Raw genomic sequence first — 24,392 nt, forward strand, 5'->3', positions numbered from 1 at the left:
AAGAGCTTCCAGAGGTCAAAACCATGGGAGTCTGGGTGTAGATTGAGAGGAACAAAGAAGCTGCCTCTCACAGCCACAGTTCTCTGCAGGAGGAGGGGGAGGGGAGAAGTTGCGGCTTGTCGCCTAACAGTCCTGCCTAGGGATCTGCGAGCTCCATGCAGCGAAGCCCAGGGGATAAAGTAGAGTAGCAACAGCTGAGTCTTAGCAGCTGCTATTGTGAAGCGCGAGGCTGAGACAGGAAGACTAGCAGCACCCCCCACTCACCAACCCAGAGTGCACCCTCGCCAAACCGCATATCCTCCAAGACAAACACCATGGAGCCCCAGGGGGAATTTGAGCTACTAAAAATGTCGCTAACACTGACAGGGAATGAGACCAAGGGTAGCGATAGTGATTGAATATTTATAAGAAAAGAGTATTAATTGTCTCAAAGCAGGGATCCAGGAGGCTTGGACGCCACCTACTGGAAATCAAATGATTTAGCAACAGGCTAAATAGAAACCTATACATAATAAATCTTCCCACTGAAACAAAACAAAACAAAACAAAACAAAACACACTCCCATTACTGCCCAGGCAGAGAAATAGTATATCAAAATCATGAACAACCAAGGTTACAGGGCAGCTCTGAAAAAAAGAGGAAAATCTCCAGAAAACAAGCTTAAAAACATAAAAAATATGTGATTTAAATGACAGACAATTCAGGGTTTTGCTTCAGAAAAAACTCAATTAGATCCAAAATAATTCAGATTAACAATTCTAGGATTTGAGAAAATATTCGACCAGCAGAATGAGTTTTTTAACAAGGAGAGTGAAACCCTAAACAAAAATCAAATAGAACTTCTGGAAATGAAAAATACACTAAAAGAGATGAAGAATGAAATACCAAGCTTAGGAAATAGAATTGGCCAAAAAAAAGAAGAGAATCAGTAATATCAAAGACAGACATCTAGAAATAATTCAGAAGGAAGAAGAGAGAGCTCGAAGAATTAAAAACATTGAAGAAGAAATAAGAGAAATAGCTGACAGCATCAGGAAATACAACATAAGAATAATAAATATTCCAGAAGAGAAGAAAAGGAGAAGAAATCATAAAGCATATTCAGACAAATAAATTTCCCAAATCTAAAAAAATGAGCTGGAGCTTCAAATCCAAGAAGCTAACAGAATACCCAATTATCTCAACCCAAAAAGAACTTCTTCAAGACACTTTATATTAAAATTATCAAAAATTAATGACAAAGAAGGGATTCTCAATGCAGCCAGAGAAAAGAAGATGGTAACGTATAAAAGAAAACCAATTAGTCTATCTTTAGACTTCTCAGCAAGTAAGAAAGGAGTGGAACCAAATATGCAAACTATTAAATGAAAGGAATTACTGGTTGAGAATAACATATCCAGCAAAGCTCTCCTTTAGATATGAAGGAGAAATAAAGACCTTTACAGACATACAAAAGTTGAGGGAATTCTCCACTGTAAGGCCTGCATTATAAGAAATACTGAAAGGGTCAGCCCACCTGAAACAAAATGATAAAAAAATATGTAACTATCAGTAAGGTGACTAGTAGGCAGACAGAAGCAGAGTAGTGTTATCCTTATTAAAATGGAGTGTTAGAAGCTTAAACAAATAAGAACAGAATTGCTACTACAAGATAGAAATGAACATTCAGAGTAAATAGGGACAATTTGAGACAAAAATAACAAGAAAGGGGAGGAATCAAAGATTCGTATTTGCAAAGGGGAATGGAGATGGGCACACACAGAAGAAAAGGGACGACTGTATGTACATAACTATCTTTTACGTATTCTTAATGGTAATCACATGCCAAAGATCCAGAACTGAAGTATATAACATAAAACAAGAAGAATCAGAGGGAAAATCCACAAAACCCCACCAAATTAAAATAACAGACAGAAACACAGAGACAAGGAAATAATAGAAACACCAAGCTCCAGAAAGCAAAAGATAAATGGTTCTAGGAACACCTCATATTTCAATAATCACCCTAAATGCAAATGGACTGAACTCATCAATAAAAAGGCACAGAATTGCAGATTGGATCAAAAAAAAAAAAAAAAAAAAAACCCGACCATATGCTGCCTCCGGGAGATACATCTCAGTTCCAAACACAAATATAGACTCAAAGTGAAAGAGTGAAAAATTATATTTCTAGCAAATGGCAATTGGAGAAAAGCAGGAGTATTGGTATTAATATTGGACTAAATAGACTTCAGAATAAAAAAGGTAAAGATACTGAGGGACACTTCATATTAATAGAAGGAATCATACACCAAGAAGTCATAATAACACTTATTAATATCTATGCTCCCAATCAGGGACACCCAAAATATATAAAGCAATTACTAACAGAACTAAAGGGAGAAACAAACCAAAACACAATTGTAGTTGGAGACCTAAATACCCCACTATCAGAAATGGACAGAAAATCAATATGGAAATAACATCCTAAAATGACACATTAGACCAACTGGACATAATTGACATTTACAGAACCTTCCATCCAAAGCAGCTACTTTTTCTTCAGTGCACACAGAACATTCTCAAGGAATGACCATATACTGGGACACAGAGATAGCCTCGACAAATATTAGAAGGTTGAAATCATACCAACTATATTCTCTGATCAAAATGCTTTGAAACTAGAGATCAACTGCAAAAATAAATCAGAAATTTCCAAATACATGTAGATTAAACAATATGCTGCTGAAAAATAACTGGGTGAGAAAAGAAATAAAAGGAGAGATCAAGAGATACATAAAAAAGAAAGATAATGATAGGACAACATATCAAAACTTTTGGGACATGGCAATAGCAGTCATAAGAAGAAAGTTCATATCATTACTGGCCTATATCAAAAAACAAAAACTAGCCCAAATAAACAACCTAACACTTCATGTTAAAAAACTAGAAAAGGAAGAACTAATGGAGCCTAAAATCAGCAGAAAAGAAATAATCAAGATGAGAGCAGAATTAAATGAAATTTAAAACAAAACAAATCAAAAAATAGAAAAGTAAATGCAACGAAGAGCTGGTTCTTTGAGAAGTTTAATAAAATTGACAAAACCTCGACTACACTCACTAAAGAAAAAAGGAGAAAGAACACATATAAACAAAATCAGGGATGAAAGAGGAAAAATTATGACACTCCCCACAGAAATGCAAAGGATCATACAAGAATACTATGAAAAAAGTATATAACAGCAAATTTAATAATCTAGAAAAAATGAACAAGTTCTTAGAAATATACAATTTTCCTAGACTGAATCAAGAAGAACTAGAAAATCTAAATTGACTGATCAACAGTATAGAAATTGAAATAATCATAAAAAACCTACCAAAAAGTAAAAATTCAGGACCAGATGGCTTCATTAGTGAATTTCACCAAACATTCAAAGATTTAATACCTATTCCCTCAAACACTTCCAAGAATTTGAAGAGGAAGCAATACTTCCTATCTTATTTTATATCAATATTACCCTGATAACAAAACCTGGTAAAGATAACGCAAAAAAGAAATCTACAGACTAATGTCTCTCATGAACAAGATGCAAAAATCCTAAATAAGATACTAGCAAACCAAATACAACACATTATAAAGATTATACACCGTGATCAATTGGGCTTCATCCCAGAGGCACAAGGATGGTTCAAACAGGCAAATCAATTAAGGTGGTGTGCCACATAAACAAAATAAAGAATAAGAATCATGTGATTATATTAATAGATGCAGAAAAAGTCTTCAACAAGATACAGCATCCATTTATGATCAAAACACTTAACAAAAGTGGTGTAGAAGGAAAGTACCTTAACATAATAAAGGCCATATATGACAAACCCTCAGCTAACGTTATACTTAATGTTCCTCTAAATTTAGGAGGAAGACAAGGCTGTCCACTATCACTACTGTTATTCATTAACATTGAAGGTCCTAGCAAGTGTAATCAGGCAAGAGAAAAAAGAAAAGGCATTAATATAGGGATGGAAGAAGTCAAACTGTCACTATTTGCGGACGATATGATTCTCTATATAGAAGACTGTAAAGACTCTACAGAACACTGCTAGAAACAATAAGCAAATATAGTAAAGTTTCTGTATACAAAATCAATGTTCAAAAATTCATAGCATTCCTATACTCTAAAAATGAATTGTCAGAAACAGAAATGAAAAAAAAAAAACAATTCCTTTTTCAATTGCAACAAAAGATAAAATATCTAAAAATAAACCTAACGAAACATATGAAAGACCTATATGATGAAAACTATAAGATCCTATTAAAAGAAATCGAAGAAGATACAAAGAAATGGAAAGATATTCTGTGTTCTTGAATTGGAAGAATCAACATAGTTCAAATGACCTTATTACTTAAAGCATTATACAGATTAATGCAGTCCCCATCAAAATCCCATTGGCATTATTAAAGCAATAGAACAAAAAATCATCAGATTTGTGTGGAAGAACAAACCCCTAAATGGCAAAGCCATCCTGAGAAAAAAGAACAAGGCTGGAGGCATCACTCTGCCTGACTTTAAAATATACTACCAAGTGACAGTATTCAAAACGGTATGGTATTGGCAGAAAAACAGACACATAGACCAGTGGAACAGAAACAAGATTCCAGAAGTAACCCCCCATTTATATGGGCAAATAAATTTTGACCAAAAAAAAAAAAAGCCAAAAACATACTGTGGAGAAAAGAAAGTGTCTTCGATAAATGGTGCTAGGAAAACTGGAGAGCCACCTGAAAAAGAATGAAACTAGACTGTTGTCTATCGCCACACACCAAAATTAACTCAAAATGGATTAAGGACCTGAATATACGACTTGAAACAATAAATTGCATAGAAGAAAACATAGGAACTAAACTCATGGACCTTAGATTTAAAGAGGATTTTTATGAATTTGACCTCAAAGGCAAGGGAAGTAAAAGTAAAAATAAATGAATGGGACTACATCAAACTAATAGCTCTGTTCAGCAAAAGGAACCATCAACAAGTTAAAGAGATAATCATCCGAAAGGAAAATATATTTGCAACCAATGCCTCTGATAAGAACCTAATATAAAGAACTCTTACAACTCAATGACAACAAAAAAAAATTCTACTTAAAAAATGGACAGAGGACCTGAACAGACACTTTTTTCCAAGAAGACATACAAATGGCCAACAAACACATGAAAGGATGCTCAACTTCACTAGCTGTTTGGGACATGCAAATGAAACCCATACTGAGATACCATCTCACACCTGTTAAAATGACTATTATCAACAGGACAAGTAATAACAAGAGTTGGGGAGGATACAGAGAAAAAGGAACTGCTTGTGTTTTCATTTTTATTTGTCTTAAGGTATCTTTTGATTTCTTTCCTGATATATTGTTAACCAATTCACTGATTATTAGTATGTTATTTAGCCTCTATGTGTTTGTGTGTTTTTTAGTTTTTTTCTTGTACTTGATTTCTGGTTTCATACCATTGTGGTTTGAGAAGAAGCTTGATATATTTTCAATCTTCTTGAATTATTAAACTTATTTTGTGGCCTAATATGTGTTGTATCTTGGAGAATATTTCATGTGCGCTTGAAAAGAATGTATGTTCTGCTGCTTCGAGTGAAATGTTCTAAAAATATAAACAAATTTTATCTGGTCTAATGTGTCATTTAACGCTATTTTTCCTTGTTGATTTTCTGTTTGGATGATTTATCCATTAATGTCAATGGGCTGTTACAGTCCCCTATTATAACTGTATTACTGTCAATTTCTCCCTTTATGCCCATAAAATATTTTATATATTTAGGTGCTCCTACTTTGAGTGTATAAATGTTTGTGAGAGTTATATCTCTTGTTGGATTGACACCTTTATTATTATGAAATGTCTTTGTCTCTTATTATCATCTTTATTTTAAAGTCTATTTTGTCTGATATAAGTATTGCTACTTCTCTTTTTCTTTAATTTTCATTTGTATGAAATACCTTTTTCCATTCCTTTACTTTCAATCTGTGTTTGCCTTGATCTTAAGTATGTCTTTTGTAGGAAGATGGGTCTTGTTTTTATAATAAATCTTTAATGAAAGCATTTTGTTCTTTAACAATTAAAGTAGTTATTGATAGGTATGTAGTTATTATCACTTTATTATTTGTTTTCTGATTGTTTTTGTTCTTCTTTTTTCCTTTCTTGCTTTCTCTCTTCTCTTGAATGTCAAAGACTTTCTATAATGTTGTGTTTAGACTTTCTTCTTTTTACTTATATAGATCTCTTATAGATTTTTGGTTTGTAGTTATCATGTGCTTCCTATCTAGCAAACTATGTTTATAGCAGTCTATTTTAAGTGATGGGTGCTTAATTCTGAACATTCTAAAATCACTACACATTTTACCCTCCCATCATGTTTATGATTTTGTCATTATTTTTACTTCTTTTGTATATGTTTGTGTGTATTCCTTAATTTATTGTTGTAAATACACATGGTCTTCCTACTTTTTTCTTTTAACCTTTAAATAGCTTTATAGTTGTTTGATCCACTGCTTTTACTAAGTATATGCCTTTGTCAGTGAGAATTGTTTTATTTCCTATATTTTTATTCATATTTTTATATTTTCTTTTTTTACCTAAAAAAAGTCCTTTTAATATTTCTTATAATACTGTAGTTGTACCTCAATTATTGTTGGCACATCGGTGGGTGGAGTGACTCTCAGGCTGACTGACTGTGAAGGTTGGCCATGACGATAGCATATGACTGTTGTGTGGGGTCTGACAGCACAGAATGAAAGTTGTTTTAGCAGGGCTCTGGTGCCAGCTGTATACAGCCTTCAATATATGGTTTGTAGAGCGAGTTGTATTGTACTCTGTTGTGGTCTGAAGCTGGCCACCAGATGTTGGGTCTGGAGTTTCTAAGGAAGGGAACTGGTACAAGCCAGGGTCAGTCCACACTTGTGCTAGGCTTGGGACCACTTGGTAAAAGCTAGACAGTGATCTGTAGTTGCTTGCTGCTTATGCTGGGCTTAGAGGCACTTGGGAGATACTATGCTGTAAACCAAGGACAACTGCCACTTGTGGTAGGCTTGAGACCCTTTGGTAGGCACCACAATGTGAGCTGAGGCCAGCCTCCATAACTTGTGTTGTGCTTGTGGCCACTTAGTCAAAGGTTTTCCAGGCTATAACTGGCCACAATTGATAACAGACTTGGGTCGCCTGATGGGAGTTATAATAAAGTTGAGACTGGTAATCACTTATGCTGGGTTTCAGACATCTTAGCAAGAATTATAAGGCATGCAGTAACTGGCTGCTGCTTGTTTGAGGCTTGTGTACCTTAGAGATTTGGGGAAAATCTGCAGTATAAGCTGAGGCAGCTTTCTCCTGTGGAGGAGCTACTGGAAGGGACGTGGGCTTGGCAAGAGAGCTGAGTTGGGTGGGGTATCAAGGAATTACCAGGGACAAAAGACAGTCAGGATAATGTAGAGAACAGATTTGGCACCTGCCCATGGCGGGCCACCTGGGTGGGAGAAAAGCTCAATAAAGGAGCAGTGTTTCTGTCTTCAAAGAGAGTTGCCCCGACTCCTGTTTCTCCAGCTCTTGCCTTCAAATTAGCCAATTTATTTATTTCCTGTATTCCTTATTACTTTTTGAACTGCTGACCTTGTACTGGAGCTTAAAGCAAGGGAGTTCGTGCATGGGCAAATCTGTGCCTCAGTCTCTAACAGCTCTCTGTCTTTCCTGGAAGCAATCCCCAATGGTTTTCACAGTCAGATGTTATGGGGACTCCTCTTCCCTGCACTGCTGCCCCAGGCTATGGATCCCAGTGTGGGGTGGAACCCCTTACTCCTCAGAAAGAACTTCTGCAGCTGAGGTATCCCTCCTGTTTCTTAATTATCACACCATACGGGACCTACCCTTTTTGCATATCCATCCCTCCTACCAGTCTCAACACAGCTTCTTCTGCATATCCTTAGTTATAGGACTTCTGTTCAGCTAAGCTTCAGGTAGCTCTCAATAATAATTGTTCTATAATTTAGTTGTAATTTTGATGTGATCATGGATAGAGGTGAACACAGAATTTACCTATTCCACCATTTTGACCAGAAGTCTCCTCAAAGCCCTTATTATTTTTGATGTAAGAAAACTTTACAAGTGATAGAACACTTGTATGGAATTGTTGCTGCATTTGAGCAATAATTAATACAGCCATAAAGATGGATAGCATGTTTGTCTCCCTGAGATAGATGCACTGATATTTCTTTTCCTCATTTTGAGAAGAGGGTAAAAACATCTTTGTCCCAATTATAGTTGCATATTCTCAGGCAGAAACATAAAGTTGTTTTTGATGTAGTATGGAAATTCAAATAGTAACAGAGTGTGTCTGAATGGTGAGTGAACGAATGGGTGGACTATGCTATTGAGTCTCACCACTGAACCCTCCCCCTTCTATCCTCTGCTCTGTGATGTTGGGGCTGGGACTCTGCAAACCCTGCTTTTCCAGAATACTCCATATTAGGCTTTTCCCACTGGAGTAACTTGGCAGACTGGAAAGATAGAGTAGGAAGATGGATTTGCTCCTTTCTATTGGCTTCCTGTTTGTTTTTAGTTCTTTTGAGTGTTACCCTAACAACCCTTCTTCAATCTAGGAGCTACTTCTTCTTGAAGCAATGGCTGAAACAAGTTTGAAGTTTTTTTTACCCTTGCAGAACCAGCATTACTGAATCTCTTCTGACTCACCAGCACCAGCTGGCTAGTGTTCCCTTCTCAGAAATCTGGGTTCCAGGTCAATGGATACTAGCACAAACCAAGTAACACATCCTCCTGAGAGGTCTGTTTTGACTCTATAGGGCCTGTTATGAATTGAACTCTGTCTCCTCTCAAAAATTCATATGTTGAAGTCTCTCAGTAACTCAGAATGTGACTTTATTTAGAAAGAGGGTCATAACAGATGTAATTAGTTAAGATGAGGCCATTAGTTGGGTTCGAATTCAATATAACTAGTGAACCTAGAAAGAGAAAATTTGGACACAGACACACACACAGGGGACACTATGTGAAGATGAAGGCAGATATTGGGGTGATGTTTCTACAAGCTATGAAATGCCAAAGATTAGCAGCAAACATATGAAACTAGTGAGGAGCCTGAAAAAGATTCTCCTTTCCAGACCTCATAAGGAACCAACTCTGTTGACACCTTGATCTTGGATTTCCAAACTCCAGAACTGTGGGACAATAAATCTCTCTTCTTTAAGCCACCTCATCTGTGAAACGTTGTTATGGTAGCATTATCAAACTAATACAGGACCCTTCTTCCATGTTTCTAAATTTAATAATTCCAAGCTTTGTCCTTTAATCCCCCAATCTTAAGGATAGTAGATGCTCCCCAAAATTATTGTCTCCATGATATGTTATTTTTCTCTTTGTCTTTTGAGTTACATAGTTAACTTTATGCCAAAATAAATATTTTTTATTTTAAATCCTATCTGTTAAAACACCTTGTATACTTTCTACTTTGACTGCACCTTGGCTGATATACCTAGTTTTCATATATGGAAACCAAGCATAGAGTTTTGACTCACCCAAAGTCAAAGAGCTAGTGAGTAGCAAAGCTAGGTTAGTGTGCTCTCAAAATTATTTTATTAACTACAATACATGACTGCACCTCCACGAGCTAAAAATCTGACTCGATTTGTCACTACACATGTATAAGACAGAATAAGAACCTTTCTTTTCAAAGTTAAAGACTGACTTTATTAACTAACTTCTAGTCTTTGCAAATATTTTTAACCTCTCTTAGCTTGGATCCTCTTAAAGCAGAGGAAGTGTCAACCAGGCTGGTGAGTCTTTGAGTAAATATTTCCCACTGGAAAAATTCTATGTCTGTTAGGAATGGGTTACCTTTAGTACTCCTGCCACACCCAGTCATTGTCTCGGTGTAGCCTAGGGAAAACATGACCTTGGCTTGACAGTCATGGTGAGTTCAAAGGAACCATGGCTTGAGTCTATTAATCAACTGTGCTCCCCACAGTAGATTTTCTTGAAGGAGATCTAAGGGATATATCATCATGGCTGCTATACAATCTGCTTCTCTGTGCCTGTGCAGCAGTTACTAACATGGTTCCTGTGGGCTATTCCTGAAAGGAAATTTAGAAGAGAGAGCTCACTAGGGTGATGATCACAACTCCCACCACTATAGTTGGTTGCCTGGCCGAGAATGAAACTCATCATTTCTTCTACTGTACCCATTTGAAATTCCTCTTACTCTTAGTTATGTTGGCTGTGATGGCTTTGATGGCTTAGTGGTGTAATTAAAACCATTTATAGAGAATCTGAGCCCTTGGCAATTATAGTCTTTTTAGGTAAGGGTTGCTGTGCATTTCCATTTCCAGATATGATTGGGCATCCCCATGGATCACCTGAGCCTCACACATATTCCTTTTGCTTCCATTGTGTAACAGCAACCCTACTTCCTCTTGCTGGGAATATAGCACACTATAAGGGTCGCTGATTTAATACATAAACTATGTCCTGAAGAATGGCACTCATCCCTTAGTGTTTTCTCTAACCTGGCACTTTAGTTCAGAATCCAGTGCTCTACAACAGTGGTCCCCAAACTTAATGGCACAAGGGACTGGTGCTCCAGTGAGAATCTAAGGCTTGATGATCTGAGGTGGAGCTGAGGTAGAGATGCTAGTGTTGTGAGCAGCTGCAAATACAGATGAAGCTTCACTCACTCACTGCCACTCACTTCCTGCTGTGTGGCCCAGGTCCTGACAGGCCATAGACCAGTACTGGTCAATGACCCGGGGCTTGGGGACCCCTGCTCTACAAGGCCATCTGAATTTTTAGGGCAAGGTTGTGATACAGACAGTGGATTTTACAGCCCTAGGCCCACTCCTGCACTAACTTTGCTCTGAGGTGGGTCCCCTGGTTGAATGTTGTACTGTATGGGGTTCCATCCCTGTGGGTCAGGCATTCTGCAAATAGCACCTGGATAGTGCTGCTGGCTGAGGCGCTGAAGGAAAGGCAAACTATACCTTAAAAAGATGTCCACCCTTGTTAGGACAAACTCCTGGCTCTTCCAGGATGACGGAGCCAATGCAGTAGACTTGCCACCATGAGGTTGATTGGTCTCCTTGAGAAAGAGTGTCATAGGTCTCTGTTGCTGGAAGGTTGGATATTCAGAGAAAGCTTTAGCTAGACTGGTCTCATTAAATAAGAATTTAAGCACTTGAGCCATTGCACTAGCTTTAAGAAGATCATTGATGAAGGCTGGTCAACCAGAATAGCTGAGTTGTTTGCCTACTTCTGTATATATAATTTATGATGGACATTAACATGTAATATAAAATCTTAATTCTTTGTGTCCTCTCCCCAGCAGTATAACTCTGCTTCAGATCTGCTTATCTTTGGTCTTGCCTTTCTTCTTTTCCCAAGCCCCTGAGCAGTCAGTGATGCTATCTGTCACTGCCCAGAAAACTGTATATTCCTATCTCAGGTCACTTCTCCTTTTACATAAAGTGAATGACCATGTGCACCACCCACAACTCAGCCCATCAAGAAACTTTTCCCTTTCCACAATCTTTAGGAAACCCCCTGATGTGACTGCAATGCAGCCACCACCTATTTTCAGCTTATTCCCACATATTAAGTTGAACATGCATAATGAACCTCAGATTTTTTCCTGTTCCTTTTCCTGGTCATAGAAAATCCCCACTGGCCATAGGTGTAAGATAAGGGAGGGGTGTAGACAATTGTAGTTGATGACATGCAGGTCTGGGCTACTTGTTTGTGCAACGTGCTGTGCCCTCTGGTCCTGCTTAGGCTCCTTTTCAGATGTACAATATCCATCTAATGATAAACTGCTATTGGGCCCATCCAACATTATGACCTGGTAAGTCTGATAAACTCAGCTCATAAAACACTGTTACCCCATGGTCAAGAATTCCAGAACCAAGCTTTATCTCGAAAAGTGTGCAATTATGCTCTGCATATGAAATTGGCATGTACCTGCTTCAGGACCCCAGAGATGACATTCTGACTCCTCCATTGGGATTAACAAATTCACACAGCATTCAGTTCCTCTAATACTATGTGGACTGTCATTCTGTATGGCTCCAGTGACAGGACTGCATGTAGTATGACCCACTACAGAGCTCTTTCCTTCTCCAACCTTCACTTAAAGTTGGCAGCCTTTTGTATCATCTGATATATGGGCCAGGGCCTATTCTAGGTGTACAATGGGGCCTGAAGAACACAAAGAGGCTGGCTAGGCAAGGCACTTCTTTCTTTATGATAAGAATGCAAGATATAGCAGTTTATCTGTTTCTTTGGAGGGGAGATGTGGGTACCCCCTTGACCACTGAACCCCTAAAAATTTTACTCAAATGGAAGCCTCTTGAATTTTTGTATGGTTTATTCCCCACCTTTTGAAGCATATATATCTTACCAAGGCCTCCAACATACTAGCCACCATCGCTTGACCTGTTCAATCAATGTGATATCATCAATTTAATGAATTGATGTAATGTTTTTCAGATGTTCCATGATCCAAATTTTCTAGGACTGATACAAAGGGCAGGAAAGCTAACATAGTCCTGGGACTAACTTACAAATGAATGTTGTTGTCTAATTCACATGAATACAAACTGCTTCTGATCCATTTTTTTCTGATGAAAATAGAAAAGAACACATCCACCAAATCAATAGGCTCTGCTCTAGCAACATTACCACATCCAGCCTCCAGTACAGTATTTGCAAATTGGTTGAGCTTGGGTAGTCTGCACAGATGCAGAAAAGATAGGAAACTTGTACAAGTTTATGTAGAAAATTGCAAGGGCCAGAAATAGACACAGAATCCTACTCTAAAACATTGTTCTTTGCAATATGTGAAAATTTGCGAGATTAGCAATTATTGGTAAGAAAAGCATGCATTGATGCTTGTAGATATCTTAACACCGCTCCTCTTTTCCATCCTGGTTTTAGGCCTTTCTTTATATGTTATCAAGGTGATTTCTCCATCAGGACTGACTTCCTACTCTGTCAGTTACTAACAAGTTTTCTCTTTGCCTTTGTAACAGGAACACCTGCTACGTGTATGTCCAGTCACAAAGTTGCCTTGATAAAAACTATATGAAAATACCACAAAGCCAAAGGACAATATGGTTACATAGAGCATGCTTTGTTGAAAACTGTGTTCTTAACATTTAAAACTATATCTATTCCTAAAGGTTACCTTCTCAAAACTGCTACTTGACCCAACTCTATTTTTTTGGGATAGCTCTAATCTAATAAAGTTAGGATACTGAGTTCTCCTTTGATATTAATCACAACTTTCAAAAAGGAGAAAGGAGACAAACTTAAATAAGGTGACTTCTGGGGTCAAGTTAGCACCAACCTTGAGGCTGTTTGGAGTCAGGGAACCTCCACATATGTAGAAAAAGGTCCATCACTTTTATGTGACAGCAGCCTTGATTAAACAGAGGCCAGGAGAGAGCCTCCTTCAATTCTCATCCTCCTTTTTCCTATCGTTTCACAGACTACTTCCTGTCACCCAAATACCCACTTATTTCCTTCTGCCAAGGAGAAAATTATTAGGTGTCAGTGCATTCAATAGATGGTTATTCAGTTGCACTTGAAAATGTTCATTTACTGTAATAGGCTCATTATTCTAGGAATGTAATTGGAACCCAGACTGTTATGACCTCAGGAAACAGAATGTAACAAAGCTATGCAGAAATATTAACTTTGCTCCACAGCAGGGCAGATTTTTCCTTGGGGAAAACAGAAGAATCCATCACTCTACCTTTTTATTCTCTCATAAACTCACTGATGGTTGGTATCTTTGGGAATTTTAGAGGACGTCTAATCAAAAATCCTTAATTTACCATGGGGAAATTGAAGCCTACCAACTTAAAAAAAAATACAATATTTGCTGTCCTAGAAAACTGTTTCTAATGACCACTAAAATTTGAAGTAGCCAAGAGCTAGTTAAGAAAGACTTTGTGTATATTTAGGTTTGTATAGCATTATGCAACATGGAAGTTGGGTGAACTGATCTTACAATCAGATGTTATAAGCACTGAAAGCATTTAAAAAGGAGAAGAAAAATTAAAAGGAAGGGATAAAAATCAAAGCCCATATTAATGGCCTATGTAAAATGAGGAGATTAGACAAGATGACAAACTCTGACATTCTATTTCATGATGTCTATTGTTCTTTTAAAAATTAATAATATGGAGCTTAATATACATATAATGAAGTGTACACCATCCAAATAGCCAATGCAAGGATCTGGTTTGATATTAATGATTTAGACTGGAAACTATTCAACAAATAGGCTTAAAATAATTAGAAATGTTATCCCCTTCAGCATGAGCAATGCTTAGACTAAAATGAGACTTCATTTTAAGCCTCAGAATAGCTGTATTCCAGAGACCTCATTTGAGTTTGGTTTCCCTTTTTGGAGTAAAGTTTTATGACTTCATGTGACTTTCTAAGAAGGGCATTATTATATGCACACATACACACATACATGAGCCATATTCAAAATTTAAAATTTCAACCTCTGAACAAAGAAACTATTTTGTAGTATAATAAGACAAATTTACTACTATTAAAATTGCAAGCTTATTGTAAGTTTTACAACATTAAAAATGCAATGGGATTTTTTTAAAACCCAAAATAATTTATATTGCCTAACATTTCTTGGTTGGGTTGAGAGCCAACATCAACAATCCAATAGAAAAAAATGGGCAAAGGATAGGAACAGACAATCCACAAAAACGGAAAAATATTTGTCTCTTTCTCATATGAAAAGATGATCACTGCACTTAATGTAAGAGAAATGCAAATTAAAACTGTACTGAGATGTCATTTTCCATCAATTGCATTGGCAAAAATCCAAAAGTTGTTAATATTTTCCATTGGTGTGAGGAAACTGGTCCTCGCATATGTTGCTTGTGGGAGTGTTATAGCTCCATTGATGGTCTGTTTGGCAATAGCTATCAAAATTGTAATTATATATTACCCTTTAACTTATTAATTCTATTCTGTAACTTTATCCTATAGATATACTTGCACACGTGCAAAATGACATATATACAAGATTTTCACTACAGCATTGTTTGTAATAACAAAAGATTGGAAACACCCCAAATTTCTATTAGTAGGGATTACTTGTAAAGTATAGAGCATGCAGTTAGTTGAAAAAAAAAAAAATGAAGAGGCATCCTATATACTGATAATGGAAAAATCTTTAGCTATATAATTTTGTGAAGCAAGGTAATAAAAATGAATATATAGTATGTTCCTTTTGTGTGACAATAAAAGATGAGATAATATTTATGTATGTCTGCTAGTATTTAAATTTAAAAACTCTGGAAGGATGCATAAGAAGCAAACAAAAATTTTAAGGAAATGGGACAGATAGCACATAGTGGTAAGAGGAAGACTTTTTACTGCACATCTTTTCATTTCTTTTTTGCTTCCAACTTTACTGAGATATAATTAACATATAACATTTTGTATGGTTAAGGTGTACAATGTAATAAATTAAAATATGTATATATTTCAAAATGATTACCACAATAAGGTTAGTTAACGCATCCATTACATCATATAGTAACAATTTTTTTGTTGTGTGTGATGAGAAATTTTAAAATCTACTCTCGGCAACTTTCAAATATAAAGAATGGTATTATTAACTATAGCCGCGAAGCTATACATTGCATTATCCCCCAAACTTATTTATCTTACAACTGTAAATTTATACCCTTTGACCATCTTTATGCATTTTCTTTACCACCACCTCTGGCAACCACAAATTTGTTTACTGTTTCTGTGTTTTGTTTTGTTTTGTTTTGTTTTGTTTTTAAGATTCCTCATATAGGCGAGATGATACAGTATTTAGCTTTCTCTGCTTGAGAACAATGCATCCATATGGTCATAAGCAGCATGATTTTCTTCTTTTTTATTGCAGGAAAAAAAAATATATATATATATATCCCACATTTCTTTGTCCTTTCATCCATCAGTGGACACATATCATTTCTATGTCTTGATTATTGTAAATAATGTTGAAACATGGAGATGCAGATCTCTTCAAAATGGTGTTTTCACTTCCTTCAGAAATATATCCATAGTGAAATAATATGGTAATTATGGTTTTAACTTTTTAAGGAAACTCCATACTATTTTCCAAAGTGGCTAACACCAGTTTACATTCTAATAGGTGTAAGGTGATATCACATTGTGGTTTTAATTTGACTTTCTCTGATGATTTGTGATATTGAGCACCTTTTCATGCACCATTTAGCTATTTAAACATCTATGGAAAAATGTCTATTAAGTAATTCATTTTTTAATTGGATTACTTGTTTTATTACTATTGTATTATTTTATGAGTTCCATATATATATATATGTGTATGTGTGTGTGTGTGTGTGTGTGTGTGATTTTCAAATATTTTCTCCCATTCTGTAGGTTGCCTTTTCATTTTATTGACCATTTCTTTTGTTGTACAGAAGATTTTTGGTTTGACGTAGCACCACTTGTTCATTTTTGCTTTTGTTATAACTTTTCATTTTTTTCTGTTTTATTTTGAAAACCATGTGAATTTGTTACTAACCAAAATGATCAAATAATTTAAAAAGTAGGGACATTACAGAATCGCTTTGTCAAAAAAAATCAAAATTCACTCATTAATTTACAGTATTCTGTTAACTGCTGATTACTCCTAACTTACAGATGTACCTAGCACATATTAGGAGCTCAATAAATATGTATTAAAATGATGAATTAACTCATGAAGGAAATAACCTTTCAAAGTCACAGCAGAATGTGAGTGGTTTAGAATCCAAATCATCTGATTCCAGAACTTGCACTTTTATTCTCTTTGCTCTTCTGCTTCCCAACTGCAGGAAGCTGTTAAGTAGTGGGTTAGGCTGTTTCTACCAGTTGACAAAAGCCATTACCAATATTATTTAGACAAAAATATTTAACAAATTTTGGAATGATCTATCCTTCCTTATTCAGGTTGGAGTTTAATAGCTATCGAAAGAGAGAGTTTCAATGTCTTGTGCCAGTTCTGATGTGATATACTTTTCCTTTGTCCCCATCTATAAGTTCAGTCTTGCAACCCCAACAGAAAAAGAAGTAATGGAGTCTAATCTTTCCATGGGTGATCTCTACTGGCAAATATTAACTTACAGATATGTTCTAGAATGTTGCCATGGATTGATTTCAAGCTTACGAATTTGTAATTTCCAAAATTCGGCCAGTATACTTAAACAAGTAAACAAACAATACCTTTGTCCACTCCTTTCTTCTGGATACACTACTATGACTCTCTATGAGTTAACATGAAATTAATTTTCAAGTTTAAAAAAATTAATCTGGATCTTTGTCCATTTCTAATATCTTGCTAAAATTTTCTGAAATAAAAATTTCAAATATCCCATTGTAAAATACTAAAACATATAATCCTCAATTACTCAAGTTTAAAAAAAATTAGACTGTATTCCTTATAGGTGTATTTGTAACCAAGTAATCATAAACTCCAAGATACTAATTTTGTACAAACTCTGTGATGACATGGCCTGATCTGGGGCAATCCAGAACTATTTTGTGCTCTTGCTCTAATATTTACATTCCTTGATGAGTCCTCACATCTTCTAGAAAACAAGAAGGTAAAAATTAAAATAAAACCAGCTCACGACACGAGGCCCTTCTTGGTCACTATTTGCGCGGTGTAGCTCAGTGTTCTAAAGCCTTGTGATGCTACATGCCTGCCGTAAAACAAGAAATTCAACCACCATATTTCACACCAAAGACATGTTAATTTAGGTTATATTAACACTTATGACACATTACTCTTTATTTCCAAATTTCCCCCATTTGTACTTTCAAAGTTTGGCCTTGTGCCTTTGTATAATATGTCAGGGTCAAGAAGTTGCTATAAGTTCATCTGATCTGGAGAGACAGGATGACCTGGCAGACTTGGATTTGCAGAATGTATTTGAAAAAAAAAAAAAAAAATGCATGTGTAGAAATGAATGGTACATGGTGAAAGTTAAAAAAATTAAATAAGTGAAAGACTCAGAATGGTGAAAAGTCGAACATGTGAAATGGCAGGGTTATAAAGAGTATGACTAGCATTCAGTTGTTCTCCACTTTTGGGGGCTCGATTGAATAATCAGTTAATGCAGTGGCAGTTGTCTGACAATCTCCCAGATTTCAAATGGTATTATTAGTTGCAAGAAAGAAGCAGCCAAGAGGTAGCTTCATCAGAAAGAGCCTATTTCTTCCAGGAATATACATCAGGAGACAGACAGAGAGAAGGTAGAAGAGGTGAGGATTGAGAGGAAAGGGAGAAGGGAATGGAAGAAGGAAGGAAGAAAATAAAGTTCCAGCTGTGGTTTGGTTATCAGCTGTGAGTAATGAACTCTTCAAATCCTTTTGTTTTGTTTTGTTTTGTTTTGTGTTGTTGAAGGAAGTTCACATATGCACAGATACAAATTTTTCTAAAAGATAGTGCTGCATAAATTGAAGTCATTTTCTGAGATCTGGTGAAGCACACTATTTTATAGCAGGACTTTTAGTTCTATAAACACAAATTCCAAAGAATCAATTTCTTGTCCTTATTTGGCCTTGGTTGGTCTGTGATTGCAGGGAGCTGTGACATAAAAACATATCCTCAAACACATGTGCTTTAAGTGGTAGGATCATAGAATTCACAAAGAAATACACTTTATAATGATTGACTTTTCAATCTACAATAATCATAAATATGCCCTGTATGACACTAACATTCATAGAGTAAAACTTTTTTCTCTCTCTCTCTCTCTCTCTCTTTCTCCTTCTCTCTCTCTCAGACCTAAATAACAAATAAGGTAATTGCTATATATCAAACTTTATACCCCAGAAAATAATTTTTCTAGTAATAAAAACAAAAATTGACTCTAGTCATCCAGAAAGAAGACCTCAATGAACATTTTTAAAATTAAAAATAACATTTTATGATCATAATGCAGTAAATGAAGTTAATAATAAGACTAGAAACTAAAAAACAAATAAACCTACCATCTAGAAATATTTTTAATACTCTTTCTTAATTTTCAATCATTTAAAAGTCACAACCAAAATAGCAGAATATTTATAAAATAATATATCAAAACATGTGGAGAGACTGGGAAAAGTGGCGTAGAATGTCGAAGCTTTATTCATCCCCTCGTGACCACATCAAAGTTGAGATGGAAACATGGAGCAAACGGCAAGGAAGTTCACCTGAAGGTCTAAAGGAACAGAAGACCTACAACTAGGGAGAGAAATAAGAAATCACCCTGCAACTGCTGGAAGTAGGAGGGGGCAAAGACATGAGGCTGCCCATCCGGAACTGCTGAGTGGGACAGAAGTTACAACAGCTGCAGACGCCTCTAAAAGGAGCTATGTCCATGAACAGACTTTAGCAGTGTCAGATCTGCTCATTCAGGCGGCTGCTTCGGGGACATCAGAGACTTACAGGGGGACAGTAAATAGTCTGAGCGAGGGCCAGAGGCAAGACTCTCCTGGGCAGAAGTACTGACGGTATCCATTGTTCCCATTGAGCTTTCCTCACTCCCAGTGCAGACACTGTGGAGCCATAGCTGAGAAGTCATCAAACTAGATAATACAGGTTACTGTTCCCAAAGGAATCCCTGAAACTCCGCCTCCCCTAACTTGCGGCCCAACCCAAGCCACATACAGTTGTGTCTTCTGCAAATCCTGTGTCACCTGCTGAGCAGCACTAAGAATAACACTAATGGTGGCTGACCTCAATCTCTGGTATGGCTTTTTGAGACAACTATAAGCACATCTGTGGGTTGCTTGCTGAATCTTACTAGGTGGCCCCAGAGGGGCACATGCTGGAACTAAATTTGATCTATAGTTGAACCCCTCTCAGGGCTGCACTGCTGGACACCTACTACACAAAGCCGTGCTACTAATACCAGGAGACTTAGGAGCTTTGATTAGTACATAGTAACAGACACAGAGAGGCAGCCAAAATGCAGAGACAAAGAAGCAGGTCCAATACGAAAGAAAAGAACAGAACTCCAAGAAAAATGGAGTCGAACAATCTACCAGACGCAGCATTCAAACACTGGTTATAAGGATGCTCAGTGAACTTAGGGGAAGTGTAAATGAACTCAGTGAGAACTTTAACAAAGAGATAAAACACATAAAAATGAAAGCGGAAATTATAAAAGGTAACCAGTCAGAAATGAAAAATACATTATCTGAGATGAAGAGTAGATTAGAGGGAATCAACAGAGTGGACAAAGAAGAGGATCAAAGCACTGATATAGAGGACAGGGAAGCCAAGGACACTCAATCAGAATGGCAAGAAGTCAAGACTATAATAATAATTTAAGGAGCCTATGGGACACTATTAACTGTGAAAATCTGTGTGTTATAGGGGTACCTGAAAGAAAACAAGATGATGAAGAGCTATCTGAAGAAATAATGATGGAAAACTTCCCTCACCTGGTGAAGAAATATACACACAATCCCAGGAAGCTCAGAGAGTCCCAATAAAGAGTGACACAAAGAGGCTCACAGCAAGACACCTAATAATTAAAATGCCAAAGCTTAAAGACAAAAAGAAAATCTTAAAAAGAACAAAAGCAGTTAGTTACCTACAAAGGAGCACCCATAAAACTGGCAGCCGACTTATCAAAAGAAACTATGTAGGACAGAAGTATTGAATGTGATGAAAACCCAGGATCTATGACCAAGAATACTTCTTCCAGCAAAGCTACCATTTAGAGTCTAAGGACAGATAAAGAGCTTCCCAGACAAAAATAAGCTAAAGGAATTTATCAACACCAAGCTAGTATTACAGGAAATGTTAGAGGGACTTTTTTAAGAAAAGAAAAAAAAAGCATGTATCAAAGACAAGAATAAAGAATGGTAATAACTACATATTTATCAATAATACCTCAAATGGAAAAGAATTAAGTGCTTACACCAAAAAAATAGAGTGGCTGAATGGATAAGAAAACAAGACCCCTACATATGCTGCTTGCAAGAGACTCACTTCAGTTTAAAAGACACACACACACTAAAAGAAAGGGAATGGAAACAGATATTGCCTTGATGGACCTAAAGGGTATTGTGCTCAATGAAGTAAGTCAGAGAAAGACAAATACTACGTGATTTCACATATATGTGGAATATAAAAAAAAGAGGAATAAAACAAAATAAACAATGACAAAAACAAAACAGAAACAAACTCAAGATACAGAGAATGTTTTGAGGGCTGGTGGGTGGTGGGAGGGTGTTGGGGGATGGTGAAAATTGGAAAAGGGATTAAGAAGTACAAATGGATAGATACAAAATAGTGTTGGGGATATAAATTTTAGCATAAGAAAAGTAGACAACAGTGTTGTAAAAATATGCAAGGGGGAGGGAGTACTTGATATAATAGGGTGACCACTTTGTAAGTTATATAGCTCCCTAATCATTATGCTATACAACTGAAACTAATATATTATTCTATACTAATTATAAATTTAAAACTCATTGAATGGTAGAATTTAAATACAAGCAACTAATTATCTATTAGAATTCAATAAAGCTGGGGAAAAATTTTAAAAACTTAAAGCAGTACACAGAGAAAAGTAGTAGCATTAGATACTTATATTATTAAAAAGAAAATATTGAATGTGAGCATATTAAGAATAGAATTTAAGAACTTGGAAAAGAACAACACAATGATCTTAGGGAAAGCGGAAAGAAGAAATTACTACAAATAAAAGCAGAAATTAATAAATGAAAAAACAGGAATACCAATAAATAAATCCAAATGTTGGTTTTCATCAAATTCATATCAAAAAATACTAGAATCTATGGCCATGCTACCTTGAACAAGTCTGATCCCGTCTGATCTCAGAACCTAAATAAGCAGGGTCAGGCCTGGTTAGTACTTAGATGGGAAACCACCTAGGAAGAGCAGGTGCTGTAGGCATAAAAAAAAAAAAAATACCAGAAAGAGAGGAGAGAAATACAAATGTAAAAGTTAGAAATGATAATGCAAATAGAGAGTAATTTTTTAATTATATAAGAGTAATTTTAAACCTTCATACAAATAAACACATATTCTCAAAATAGAACCAAAAATAGAAAAATTCATTCAGATTATTTAATAAAGAATAAATAAAATTACTAAAGATTTGCTTCCTGAAATGTACTGGATCTAAGCAGTTTCATGGATATTTATCAAACCTAAAGGAATATATAACTCCACTGTTATTTAATCTGTTTCAGAGTGTTCATATTCTTTTTATATAAGCAGCATAACATTAATAACAAAACTTTTCAAATATTATCACATAAAAGAGAACTATAAGCCAGTTTTACTGATGAAACCAAGAGAGAAAACATACACAAAGTTACACAAACAGGAAAATGGCCCTAATCGGTCAGTGTGCATCAGGGAGAGACAGTCCCTTATTGTCTATCACACTCTAAAACACTATCATACTAGGGGATCTAAATACCTCACTGTCAGATATGGACAAATCATCCAAACAAAAAAAACAATAAGGAAAAGACATCCTTAAATGACACATTAGAACTACTAGATATAATTAACATTTACAGAACCTTTCATTCTTAACAGCTGCTTGTACATTCTTCTCTAGTTCACATGGAATGTTCTCAGCATTGATCACTTACTGGGACGCAGAGATAGTGTCTACAAATATAAGAGGATTGAAATGATACCAACCATATTTTCTGATCACAATGCTTTGAAGCTGGAGATCGACTTCAAAAAGAAAATGGGAAGAACCATAATTACTCAGAGATTCAACAAATTGCTACTAAAGAATGACTGAGTCCGAGAAGAAATAAAAAAAGAGATAAAGTGATCCATAGAAGTGAATGATAATTATATTACAACATATCAAAACTCTTGGGACACAGCAAAAGTAGTCATAAGAGGGAAGTTCATATTATTATAGGTCTATCTCAGAAAAAGAAAAAAAAAGAATGAATCCAAATAAATAACCTAATGCTTCATCTTAAAAAACTAAAAAAAGAAGAACAAGTGAAGCCTAAAATCAGCAGAAGGAAGAAAAAATCAAACTTAGCACAAAAATAAATAAAATTGAAAACAAAAAAAATACAATAGAAAAAATAAATGCACGAAGAATTGGTTTTTTAGAATTAAAAAAATTGACAAACCCCTGGCTACACTCACTAAAGAAAAAAGAGAAAGGACATATATAAACAAAATCAGAGATGGAAAGGAGAAATTATGACATACATCACAGAAATACAAAGGATCATACAAGAATACTATGAAAAAGTATATAACACCAAATTTAATAACCTAGAAGAAATGGACAAGTACTTAGACAGATACAACCTTCCTAGACTGAATCAGGAATAACTGGAAAATCAAAATAGACAGATCAGCAGTATGGAAATTGAAATGATCATCAAATACCTACAAAAGGGCTTGCAGGATTAAACGTGGTGGCGTGAGATACTTTCCAAGACCTCTCCCCTTGAAAAAAAATAAGCTGAACACCTAAAACTCAAAACAAAAACAAAAACAAAAAAAAAACACCCAAACTGCACACCAGCACGTCTGAGCGTGGTATCTGCACATAAGAGCTACCACAGGTTAGAACTCTGACGGTGGACTGGGAGGAACAAAGAAGTTGCCTCTCACAGCCAGAGCTCCCTGTAGGAAGAGGGGGAGGGGAGAAGGATCAGCGAGTTGCCTGAACAGCCCTGCCTGAGAGTGCTGTGAGCTCTATGTGGCCCACAGCAGTGCCCAGTCATCAGGGCAGAAAGCAGAGAGACAGGGATGGCAGAAAAGCAGGGACAACAGAAAAACAACAGTTGATTTTTACCAGCCACATTTACAAAACTGAAGCTGAGCCACAGCCTCCGACCCACAACCCAGAGAAACTCTCCCCCTGTATCTTCCAAGACAGAATGCAGCGGAACCCCAGGAGAATCTGAGCAAATACTATGAAAAATGTCACTAACACTGACAGGAACTGAGACTGAGGGTAGCGAGCATGATTAAACATCTATAAGGGAAAAGAAGATATTGTTAACACTTTATATAAAGCAGAGATCCAAGAGGCTTAGATGCCACCTACTGAAAACCAAAAGAAAAACACCATATTTGCAAAAGCTCAGGACCATTATACGACAAATCTTTCTGGAGGAAAAAAAAAAAAAAAAAAGCGAAATGCACTTTCATTATTGCCCAGGTGGAGAAATAGTCCATTAAACACCATGAACAACCAAGGTGACAAGCCATCTCAGAAAGAAAGAGAAAAGTCTCCAGAAAAGAAGCTTACAGACACAGAAATATGCAACTTAAATGACAAAATTCAGGAT

General features: G+C 36.1%; 1 pseudogene; it reads left to right on the plus strand.

Annotated features, from left to right (window-relative positions):
* The first annotated feature begins 21,873 nt into the window (after positions 1–21,873).
* Positions 21,874–21,996, plus strand: LOC118605063 (annotated as a pseudogene).
* The last annotated feature ends 2,396 nt before the right edge of the window (positions 21,997–24,392 follow it).

The sequence above is a fragment of the Rousettus aegyptiacus genome, unplaced genomic scaffold, assembly GCF_014176215.1.
Source record: "Rousettus aegyptiacus isolate mRouAeg1 unplaced genomic scaffold, mRouAeg1.p scaffold_m13_p_1, whole genome shotgun sequence".
Classification (NCBI taxonomy): Eukaryota; Metazoa; Chordata; class Mammalia; order Chiroptera; family Pteropodidae; genus Rousettus; species Rousettus aegyptiacus.